Raw genomic sequence first — 12,431 nt, forward strand, 5'->3', positions numbered from 1 at the left:
AGTGGACTTGGAGAGGGGCATGGGAGGAGATAAGGGAGGGAAGGTGGAATTGGGAGGGAATTGTGGGAGAGGGCTACAGCTGGGGTACAAAGTGAATAAACTGTAATTAAAAAATAAAAAAAACAGAGGAGGGCTTTGCAGCCAGTCCTGAAGATACCTGATAAAACAGGATCAGATGAATGGGGAGGAGGTCCCCCCTATCAGTGGACTTGGAAAGGGGCACGGTGGAGATGAGGGAGGGAGGGAGGGACTGGGAGGGAATGAGGGATCGGACACGGCTGGGATACAGAGTTAATAAAATGTAACTGATAAAAAAAAATAAAAAAATAAAACAAAAAAATAAATAAATAAATAAAGACTAATCAATGAAAACTTTAAGAATTTAAGTTTTTCAGTATAATGGATATTACTCTAAAGACTTGAAGCATTCAAAAAGTAACAGGTCAGGGCCCATGCCTCAGCAGGTGAAAGTGCTTTTCCCAAGCCGGATGAGCTGAGTTAAATTCCTGGGCAACACATGGAGAAAGAGAGCCTACTCTGGTGTCTTCTGACCGTCCCCCAAACACACACTGTGACACATTTGTGCAACATATACACCAGCACTCAAATCAGTGTTACATTTTTAAATATTCACAGCCACACAGAAGTGTGTGCTTACACTTGAGAGATTACTAAGCATTACAGAGCCATGGTGTATATAAGAAATCACACACACTCAGACAGGAATGTTAACAAACAGGCAACTATAACAGAGTACATGGCAGTGTTTGTTATCAGTTGTACTTTCATGTATGCACATAATTATTTCCACCTAAAGATAAACTATTTAAGAGTAAATACCATTTAAAGGATAGCAAATACTCCACCAAGAACCAAAGAATCTACATTCTACTCTGCTCCCACAAAGCTTCTCTAAACACAATCACATAAGGGGCACAGAACAACAAATCTCTAGAAACTGGAGATTTATCGGTAGTAAAATAATTCAATGTATCCTACATGAATAGCAAGCAAATCCCTAATAATACAAAAACTCTTGGAGACTAAACAATTTATAATTGAATGATGACTAGATCAAAGAAGAAAACGAAGTAAATATAAACCTTGGAACAAAATGAAAATAGAAGCACGGCACAAGAAAATATCTGGGACACACTGAAAGTAGTTGAAGGAAGGAAATTTATAGCTTTAATTGCAGAAAATAAAACATCAGAAAAAGCACAAAAATGTGACCTAATGGTACAGTTCAAGAATATGGAAAAGAAAGAAGAAACCAAGTACAAATCAAGTAGAGGCAAAAAATAGGTAAAACAAAACAAAACAAAACAAAGAGAAGGAAAGAAAGAAACAAAGAAGGAAAGGGAAGACTCAAAGGAGCAGAATCAGAACCGAACAAGACAACATTTCCAGGATAAACCACATGCTCAGGATTATCAGCCAACACAGGTTATACTCATTTTAGATTTGTCATGGTTTGATTGCTTGCTTGCTTGTTTTTTAGAGAGAGAAAAAAACATGAAATTGTTTAGATTGGCAGAATGGGAAGAATCCGGGAGGAGATGAAGGAATGGGAAGAACATAATAAAAATATATTGTATGAAACCCTAAAAGAATATTCAAAATCATTATTAGTAATAAAAAACTAGAAAATAAGACATAAATTTTAAAGTTCGTAGATACATACAAACTACCAAAATTAAAATGCAATCAACAACACAAACAGATTCATAACAAGTAAATTAAACGATAAAATATTATGACAAAAAAAAAACCCTGCAAGGCCACAGAGATTCATAGGAGAATTATGCCAAGTTTAGAATAAAATCTTCAATCACTATTTCTTAAAAATATTTCAAAAAAAAATATTTCAAAGTTAATAACAGAAGATCTTCCAAACTCATTATATAAAGACAGTTATGACTCTAATATCAAAAGTAAGTAAAGACACCACAAGAAGTAAAACTTTAGGGCGATATCCCTGATGTACATTCCTACAAATATTTCTGATGAAATAGCCACAAACTTAATAAAGGTACTTATCAAAAGGGTCATCAGGATCTAGTTGCCTCTATCCTGGAGCAGTGATGATTCAACATGGTTATCTTAGTACAAACAGAGAAGTCTTTTGACAAATTCAACATGTCTCCATAACAGCAAAACTTGAGGGAACATATGTCAACATAACGAAGCCTAGATGAGGATAAAACTGCAGAAAACATTTTCCTCAGTTGATAGACGTCCTCCCTCCCCAAAAACAAACAACTAAAGACAGAAACCACACTGGGCTGGCCACCAGCAACATTCCTTTTCAATATAGTGCCCAAAACAATAGATGGAGCAATAAGTCAAGAGAAAGCAATTGAGAAAACAGAAAAAAAAATCCTTATTTGAAAATGATATGATATTAAACACAAGAGATGACAAAAATTCTACCCGAAACATGCTATAAATGAACAATAATTACAGCAAAATCGCAGAATGCAAAATCAAATTACAAAAATGAGTAGCCTTTCTATACAGCAAAATCAAATATGCTGAGAGACACAGAGACAGACGGGGGGGGAGAAAGAGAAAGAAAATCATGAACATGCTCTCATCTAAAATATACTCAAAGATATAAAAATATCTTGGGATAAACCCAACAAAGAAAGTTAAAGGCCCAAAATGAAAACTATAAATTTCTGAAAGAAAGAGTGAGGAAGAGATAAAGAAATGGGAAGATCTCCTATGCTCATGTATTGGTAAAATGATTGTTATGAAAATGACAGTTTTACAGAAAACAACTTACAGAATCAATATAATCCCAAAGAAAGTCCCACAATAGCTTTCATAGAAATAGAGATTATACTAAAATTCATTGACAAGCAGAAAAGATCCAGGATAACAAACATAATTCTGAGCAAAAAATAACAATGATGGATGGTTTAACATTATCATTATAGATTTCAAGATATATAGTAAGCATGTATATTAGTGGCAGAAAACAAATTTGTAGACCTATGGAGCAAAAACAAAGATCCCAGAACAAGCACACTTAATTATAGTCAGTCCACTACTGCAGCATTACGGATATTTATATAATTTTACATATATTATATATATAATTTATATACATACATATATATAATTTATATACATATATATATTAGTTTCTGGAGATTTGTTGACAAAGCTGTTAAAAACAGCTTCAACAAACGGTGCTGTGCACAGTGGATGTCCACATGCATAAATAGTGAAGTTAGGATGGAATCTACCACTCTGTGCTGGTATTAAATTCAAATGGATAGAAGATCACAGTGTAAGAATGGAAAGGCTGAAGCCATTAGTAGAAAAGCTAGGTAGGGCCTTGTGGTGGAGGTGTTGTAAAAGAGTTCCTGAACAAGACCACAGATCAGGAACTAAGGCCCACAGTTGTCAAGTGGGATTTCATAAAACTAAAAACCTCACACAACTAAGGAATCCATCAACTGAGTGAAGGGAAAACATGCTTGATTGTCATAAAACCAAGGTATACCACTTCCTGAAATACACACAAAGGCCTTGACATCCCACTCTACAGATAATTACTCAGCCATGTTCACTTCTGCCTGAGTAATACACCTAGGAAACTATGTAAACATCCTTCAACTAATGAATGGATAATCAAAATGTGGTACATACATACAATGTAGCTTTTAAAAAATGAAACATTAGGGTCTGAGCATGGTTGTACACACCTTTAATACCAGGCAAAGGAAGGTGGATCTCTCAGTTTGAGACCAGCCAAGGCTACCTGACAGAAAAACTATATCAACAACAATCACAAGAAAGAAAGACTGAAATTTGCAGGTAAATAAGTGAAATCTTGAGATGTGAATACATTATTTGGCATAACCACCAGAAACACCAAGTGAAATGGAACCATGCCGGGGAAGTAGAGAGGATAGCAAAAAGATACTGGTCATACGAAGGAGAAAATGGGAAAGGAAAACACACACACACACACAGAAGGGGACATCATTTGGGAAAATATGTGTAAAATGAAGTCAAACCATTTGGGGTGATAATACTTCCACCCAAAGCCATAAACTACTTCACAAGAACCCTTGTGCCAGAGTTAGATTCTTCCTTTTGAGTAACTGGGTAGGGGTAACCAAGAGACTCCCAAAACAGGCTATTGCTATGGCCATTGGTTTCCTCCATGAATTTAAAGATAAATCCTCACGGATAAATCAGCCTTCACTTTGGACATGAATTAAGCGTGCATGAGGTGGAACTGACTGGAAGGCTCCTTCTATGAGAACTCAGCGTCTTTAAAACTGCTGAGTGGGGGAAATAAACAATAGCCCCGCTCGCATGTGAAGACTATGGACCTATGGAGTGTGCAGCGCGCCAAGATATTCCTAATGCTGCAGTAGTGGACTTACGTCTCGGCAGTAACCAACAGCTGTCTGGCTGGGCTCATGGCTTAAACAAAGACTCGTGCTAGGTACAGTAATCCTAGTCAATTCCATGCAGTTCCTGAGGTCACAGAACTTAGGGAAAAACCACTTTCCTAAATCAGCGTAATTCCTAAATATTCTTTAAATGTTTATCTTTGCGCTTACAGATAAGTGAAGGTCTTATACAGTAATTTAAAAATTAGGAATGAAATAAAAATACTGGAAATCTAGTAGAAACAACTAATCAGTCTGTGAGCACTTACAGTTTGGAAAAACAAGGTAGTTTCAGTGATAAATGCCCGCCCAGAAAAATGGTTTTATGAGAATACCACCAAACCCTCAGTTCAGTGTCACTTGACATGAAATATTTTGCTCTGCCTAAGTGTTGCAGATAGCATGGCTTACTCTCGCTTCATCTCCTTTAGTATATTTTGTGAAGGCAAAGGCCTATTTATGTACAAGAAAACACTTTTTCCTGGTAGCGCTGACTAAACTTTCAATGTCCTCTCATTTTGTCTTTGTAATCCCCCCCTCTTCTCATCCCACTTGTCTCCACCATTCTTCCACCAACTTTTCTTCCCACCCATCTTCCTTCCCTCATTAGAGTATAATGTTATCTTCAGTCTTCTGTGCACATACAGTGTTCAAGCCTGGGATGTCCTCTGTGACTAGCTCCAATGCAGTACTCACACCTGGTGCTTCTGCCTTGTTTGATTTATGGATCTGTTAAAGTTCAAAAAATAGATGAAAACTACGAAATGGATCTTATAGTTAAATTTCTCAGTGTTTAAAGTTTTAATCCAATTAAATAATTGGTCAAGTATTCCAGGGAGGGTCACATTAAAAAGACTGTTTGGAGAAATACGGTGAATTCTAGAAAACAGAGAGGTGTCTCGGGCTGTCACATGTAGGAAACAGTACCAGTTCTCCAACATCCCTGCTTGCATTAGTAGGAATGACTTTATAGTTCATGAGCAAGAAGCAGCCGTTGCTTTACGTGTGCATGATAAAGCGACCTGTCCTGACTGTCATAGTGTCTTCTAAAATATTCTTTGCACTAACACAAAGGTGTGAGAAGAGGAAATGATGAGACTGGCAGCTACCACCTCGTCAGACACCAAGAATGAGAAGCCATGGAACACGTAAGCAAGAAGATGAGCGGGGATAGCAGAACAAGTGCTGATCAGACCGAGAACAACATCCGGGGTGTTGCATGGACTCTCATCCTTTCGTTTCAATGTAAAGAATTCAAAAATGTGAAGCTGGATGTAATGGAACAAGCTTTTAATTCCAGCATTCGGGAGGCAGAGGCAGACAGATCTCCGTGGGTTTGAGACCAGCCTGATCTAAACAAAAACACCACAATAACCTTTGAAGTCAACAGCACCGCTCTCTCTTTTGGCTGAAGGACTGTCATATGAAAATGGGAAAATTTATGTCAGATAATACATTTATGTCTGACTTTCAAGAGTATTTCTCGGGACCAGATTGTCAGGAGCCTGTGGTCTGTCGTTGCCAATGTGAGTGTCCTTCTCACACATGGGCTTCTGACAGAGCTGTCCTTTGACGGGGGACCTGGTAGTGACAGATAGTGGGCTGCAGTGCAGAAGTTGCTTTTGAGTGCAGCTGTGTGATCCAAGCCAGATGTCCTCTGCCAGGTGAGGCAACTGCTCCCTGCTTCATTTTCACTGAAGATGAAGCTGCACCTCGAGACACTCTTGCCGATTGAGGAAATTATCGACCACAGAAGATTTATTTGTATTAAATCGTATTATAGATATAAAAAACTGAACACCTGGCTAAGAATGTTTTTTCTTTTCTTTCATCCACTGAATGCTTGAATATTTACTTTCTTACGCTATTGGTAGTTGTGAACCATGCTGCTAAAATGATTGATGCATAAGCTTTTGTGTAGTTGTGCATCGTCACTTTCCAGGAGTCTACAGCTAGGATTGGAGCTGCTGATCGTCATGGAATTGCTGGTGAACTTCCTGTTTCCCAAGGAGAGGACGGTTCTTGCTTTTACCACTAACTGCTCCCTACTTCCCATCCAAATTACGCTGGGCGTGCACTCAATAGAAGAGTCACCGTCCACGCTTATGCGTGAATGTACCGCTTCTACTACCTCACCCCCAGTTACAGAAATGAAATAATGACAAATATTAGATGCCCCGAGGTGACGCGCGCCCTTACAAATGACTGATATTCAGTTACAGGTGCTCACAATCACCTTAACACATAAAGAAGATATCTACAGTTCAACTAGTCAATGTCAGAAAGACTTCTGGAAATTTCTCATCAACCACTTCGCACATCTCCAGTTAAGCTGCTTTATCTTGTATGCAAATGTGAGCACCAGTCAGCATAAAATTTCACACTCTCATACAGCAGGAAGGAAACAGACAAGAGCCAGAGGATGACACAAACATGGATGTCTTCGGACAGAAGCCTTGGAAATGTTTCCCTCGAGTCAGCAGTTGAGGCCGCTTTTCGTAAGGGTTCAAAACACAGAGGTGTGTGTTGGCTGATGGAATTCTGACGAGGCTTGAGGAACGGGTGGAGGGCTGAGGGGAGGAAGAAGAGTGTGGAGTCTTCATGCGGTGACCCGCGTGAGGGCTGCCGTGGGCTGTGGAGAGCAGCAGGTGTGGCCGCAGCTTCCCGCTAGTCCCGCACTCCAGTTCCACTCGAGAGCTCCCAAGGACAGTCAGTCCCTATCTTAAGCCAGACTGAGAATGGGACACTAACTTTTACCCACAAGACACCTCTGACCCACGAGGGTCTAATGATACCAGTCCTCGCCTCTTGCCTATAGTCATCAAAATTGTGAACTCGTTGCATAGACTCCCAAGGTTCATGAAATTTATGATACAATTCTAATTTTGAAAAAGAAGACCCTATTCATTTTGGAGCATCAAGGGAATTTTCTTCCCTCACTTGCCTACTTATTCCTGAAGAAAAAAACAATCATCTAAGATGCTTGAAAAGAGGCCACAGCCTTCCTTTTCTTAGAAGCTGAACACCTCTTCAGCCCCGCTACCAGGAAATTGGGATCTGCTGAAAACCTAATGATCACTATCTTAGGACATTCTCTAATGATCCCATTTTGGGTCATTTCCACATGAAAACATAGAAATATCTCTTACAAAATACTTCTCCAGAAGGTACCAATAGAGCAGCTTATAAAGAGACAGAGTTCACACAATGAGATTAAAACAGACATGTGTGCACGTGAGTGAGTGTGTGGTGTGTTGTTTGTGTGTGTGTGTGTGTGTGTGTGTGTGTGTGTGTGTGTTCTGGGTAACAATTTCACATTAAAATTTTCTCTGTGTACTGCATACTATGATGTCCATTACGTCCTTCCACATCCGGCCAATTGAAACAAATGATCAAGTTCTAGATCTTACTGGAAGGTGGCTATGAAGTTCTCCATAGGCCAGCCTAGGAGATTGGATTTTTCTGGCCCAACTAGGGCCTACAAAGTTTGTGAGCACCCAGTCCCCAATCCAGAGGGAAGCCAAGGGGATGCCATATTTTAAAAGAGTTCAACAAGATCTTTGTTAGTTTGCTTTTTATGTGAGGGAGCTGTGCACATGATAACATCCGGTTCTCCTCGCCAGCAAAACAGAACCCATCAGCCCAGCAAGGGAGCAGATGAAACCCAACAAAGCCTGTGCTGAGGAAAGCCCGTATCTGGAAATCTGACAGTACTTCTTCCATGTCTGCAATGAGTACAGACTATGCTGTATATTTGAAACACACTGTCTTAAATAGTCATTCACATATATAGAGGAAAAATCCATTCCACTAACATGCCTTTATTTCAGAAAAGTACTTTGGCTTATGCTTCCTTAGAACCCAAACAACTCGGCTGTTTTTAAGCAGTTATTATTTTAAAGCCCAGTGATGAATAGGTACCAACCATTTTCTAAGAAATTTTAATTTTTCTGTAACTTTTGTCCAACTTCATCTTTAACAACCTCGGCTAATCTCTATTAATTCCAAGTTTTAGGTGAGGAATGGTCAGAATATCTAATAGCTCAAAGCAACAGTGACAGGGTTTGAATCCAGAGAGTGAATTATCCAACCACAGCTCAGAAGTGCTGGGTCCTTCTTCATCTACATTCTAGAGCATCCCCATTGGGAGCACAGTTCTGGGAAGTAATTCTTTCCTTCACCCAGGCTTGTCTTCCTCTTTCCCAGGGTCATCAGCTTTCACAACCAGGATTAGTCTTTTAGAACTGGAAGGTGTAGACAAATTCCATGAATTCTATGAGATTTTTAAATCTACAAAGCTACCTTGGCAGTATGAAAAAAAAAATAGCACAATAGGATCTTATTCTCACACATATGTTTCCAGTCTGCCATTTGTATCTTTTTTTTTTTTTTTCTTAATAACCAGGTCTAGTTGGCTATGATAATAACACCAAAAACTGGTTGGATTACTGATATATGATATCAAACATAGCTGTTACTCTAGACACTTCATTTCATTCTCTACTAGGACACTGGATAAAATAGGAGGAGTTCCACAATTCTGTAATAAATGAGGTATCAAAATGTTTGTTAAAACATCAGGGGGAAAATTCCCCTAGGCTGTTTCACGGTAAGGGTGACACATTGCAGCCTTTAGTAGTTAAGAGTCTGACAGTAAATACATACCAACTATTTGTCACAACCAAGAAATCTCTGTACAGACAGAGGTGACACTTCTTATTGCTATTGCCTCTCCTGAGTTCCACTGGTCTGTGAAATATCAGAGGCTGATTATTGGTTTCCATGGCTAGGACTTTATCATTTGCAGTTTCCATTTCAGTCAAGAGACTTCTCCTGTGGCAGTTCAACACTACAGAACAGAGGTCAACAGGATAGTCAGGGGTCAACAAAATAAACTTTATGAGAAACAGGAAGCTAAACTCATAGACTCAGTTCTCTAAATAGAATTAAGTATTTTTTTCTACTTCTGCATCTTTTACTGTTGGATATTCTGAGAGATGTGTGTTTGTATATACATGCATGTATATGTATATCCTAATGTTTATATGTACATTTTCATAATCATATGTTTACCAAAGTCACTGTGATACACTTGTCAAGAAAGACTCAAATAAGATAGTTTAGACAAGAGAGAATATCTCAAAAATTGTTCGACATCCTTGTCATTTGGGAAATGGAAGTTAAACGACTTTGAGATTTCATATCACCTCACTTGGAATGGCCAAGTTCAACCAAACAAAGGACATAATATGCTTGCAAAAATGTGGGCAATTACAACTCATTCACTGTTGGCAGGAGTGCAAACTTATGAAACTACTCTGGAAATCAGCCTGGAAAATCCCCAATAAGATTTTTCTGCCATAGGGCTGAGTCTGTGTCTTAGCACACACAGACTCACACACCCCAACTCCTTGTCATGTGCCCAAAGGACTTCAGATTTTTTTTAAATATTTTTTAAGATTTATTTATTATTTATATAGCATTCTGCCTGCATGTTTTGCCTGCATACCAGGTCTCAGTATGGATGGTTGTGAGCCACCATGTGGTTGCTGGGAATTGAACTCAGGACCTTTGGAAGAAAAGCCAGTGTTCTTAACCTCTGAGCCATCTCTCCAGCCCCAGGACTTCAGATTTTTAATCTATAGACACTTGCTCAACAATGGCCACTGCTGCTCCAGTCACAACACCTGAGAAATAGAGCAACCAGAATCTCCTCCAACAGATGAATAATAAAAGTGTGGTACATACAGAAAAGAATACTATTCAGCTGTTAAGAGAAATGAAATCAGAAATTTCGCAGGTACAAAATGGAAATGGAAAGATGTGTTTCATGAGGCATAGTAAGAGAGACATCCTACGTTCCCTCTCATCTGCTGTTCCTAACTCAAAATGTTCATCTGTGGATACGTAACAAGGAGTAACTGCAAAACTTGCATCAGTAAAAAGGGACCACGAAGGCAGGTGCTATAAAAGGGAACAGCAGGATAGAGGTGACATAAAAGGGAAACTGGGAAAAAAAGGGGAAGGGAAGACCTAATTTTGTGCTAGGAGGGCAGTTACTACAGAAGAGGGCGGGGCAAGGGACAAATAAATAACATAATGTTTGACAAGCTTCTAGGACCCAGATTACTTAAACTCACACTACATATTTGTACGTATACATATGCATTTCTAGTTACGCCGGTCAAGATGGCAATGTTCTCCCAAACGGTCACTAGATACCACACAAAATCCGTAAGACCAAGCTTGAGAAACCTTGTTCAATTTGTTAGAATAAAGCCAATGACTCCCAAAAGCAATGTCAGCATGTGTCTCAGTTGGAGATAAGTTTGAAATGCTGAAAACACCACCGACTTCAGACACAGAACTTGGAAGATTTAATCTGAATTTCACCTGAAATACTTCTTCACACATTTAGTGTGGTCAACAGAAACCCTATAATTTGATTGAAGACAAAAGAAATTCAAATGTGGCTTCATGAAAATTCAAGGAAATAAGGATGTTTGCAAAGGTCATTCCTAGTTTAGATAAAGCAATGTTTATATTTGGAGAAATTAATAATAATAATTGTGAAAAACTGACAATAATAAAAGTTGGAAACATGAAATGTTTTTGAATCAGAGAGGACTCGTGTCTGGTTGAGGTCTGACCACTGTTCAATAGGTCTCAGGCTCACAACAGGGAAAACAACTAAATACAGCAAAGCAGAGATGCTCCTCCCTTGATTTGAAGAGACATGTTCATTTACAACCACTTTCCTCCCGTGGAGCCCAGAGCCTCTGCCATCTAACAGCACAAAGCCTACTTCCTTGAGGGGATCAGCATGAAACTTCATTAATATGATGTGCTCCTCATAAGTGCTATGCTGAGTGCGGAATAAGTTTTCATGAGTGCTGGGCTGAGTGCAGAATGAGTGTTCATGCTATGAAGGAAACAAGACACAATACTTCCTGAGTCCACCCATCTATCATAAGGGTCAGGAATAGTTCTCGAGAGAATACCTTTTCCAGTGAAGCCTTGAGTGGAGAACCTTCTGATAGACTTAAACCTCTCTTTCTCCTTGGCACTAAACACCAAAGATTTCTAGACAGTTGGCTGACTGACCACGAAGACCTGAGAATTCTGCAGTAGTCAGGTTACTGACCATTGTGATGTCAAGGCTGCAGGGCTCATGTCATAACTGACAAGGTGACAAATAAATTTACTTTTCCTCCATATGTTAGGCTTTACAAATCATTTTTGAGATATGTTAGATTCACAGTACCATATCCTGTATCCCAATCCTCTAATGCACTCTTATAACAGCATATCCTGGATTGTTATCAGTTATTCACTGTTTTAGTGGGCCAGGGACAGGAGGTAGTGCACTGTTTCACCAATTTGGGCTCTGATCAGGGCCAACTTGGTTATGTCACATCACAGTAAATCTGGGAGCATGTTTGAGAAAGACAAAGTGAGATACAAAGCCAGACAGGGTAAACAGGGACTAGACTTGCTTCATGAAAAAAAAAAAAAAAAAGGTTAATGTCTTGAGAGAACAGCACTCACATTTCCAGGGTGGCTGTACTATAGGCTTATCTCTTGAAAGTCAAGCACTTCTCTACATTGCCACATTGGGGTAACAGCTGCCTGCAGAAGAGCCATTAGGGTAATAATCATGTCCACTCGAGGATCAAGTCGGTAAATAACAACTGACACATTTAAGGTTAGAACATTTCTACAATTAGAGCTGAAATTCCCCACCCATAATAGCTTCTTAACTCCTAGAAATCACGTTCTTCGGACTTCATATTCACAATACTACCTTCTGATGAATGTTGTAAAGTCATATGGGCTCTTTGTCTTCTGTTCAATATGGAGGGCAGCCATGGAGCTGGGTGGCTGAGTTGGTGGAGAAAAGCTAGGAGGAGTTGGAGAGGTGAATATGTGATCAGACTATCTCGTATGAACAAATTCTTCTTAAGAAAAATAGAAATAGCCAAAACTGGGGTCACATGCATTCAGTTCCAGCACTCA

The sequence above is a fragment of the Meriones unguiculatus genome, chromosome 17, assembly GCF_030254825.1.
Source record: "Meriones unguiculatus strain TT.TT164.6M chromosome 17, Bangor_MerUng_6.1, whole genome shotgun sequence".
Taxonomy (NCBI): domain Eukaryota; kingdom Metazoa; phylum Chordata; class Mammalia; order Rodentia; family Muridae; genus Meriones; species Meriones unguiculatus.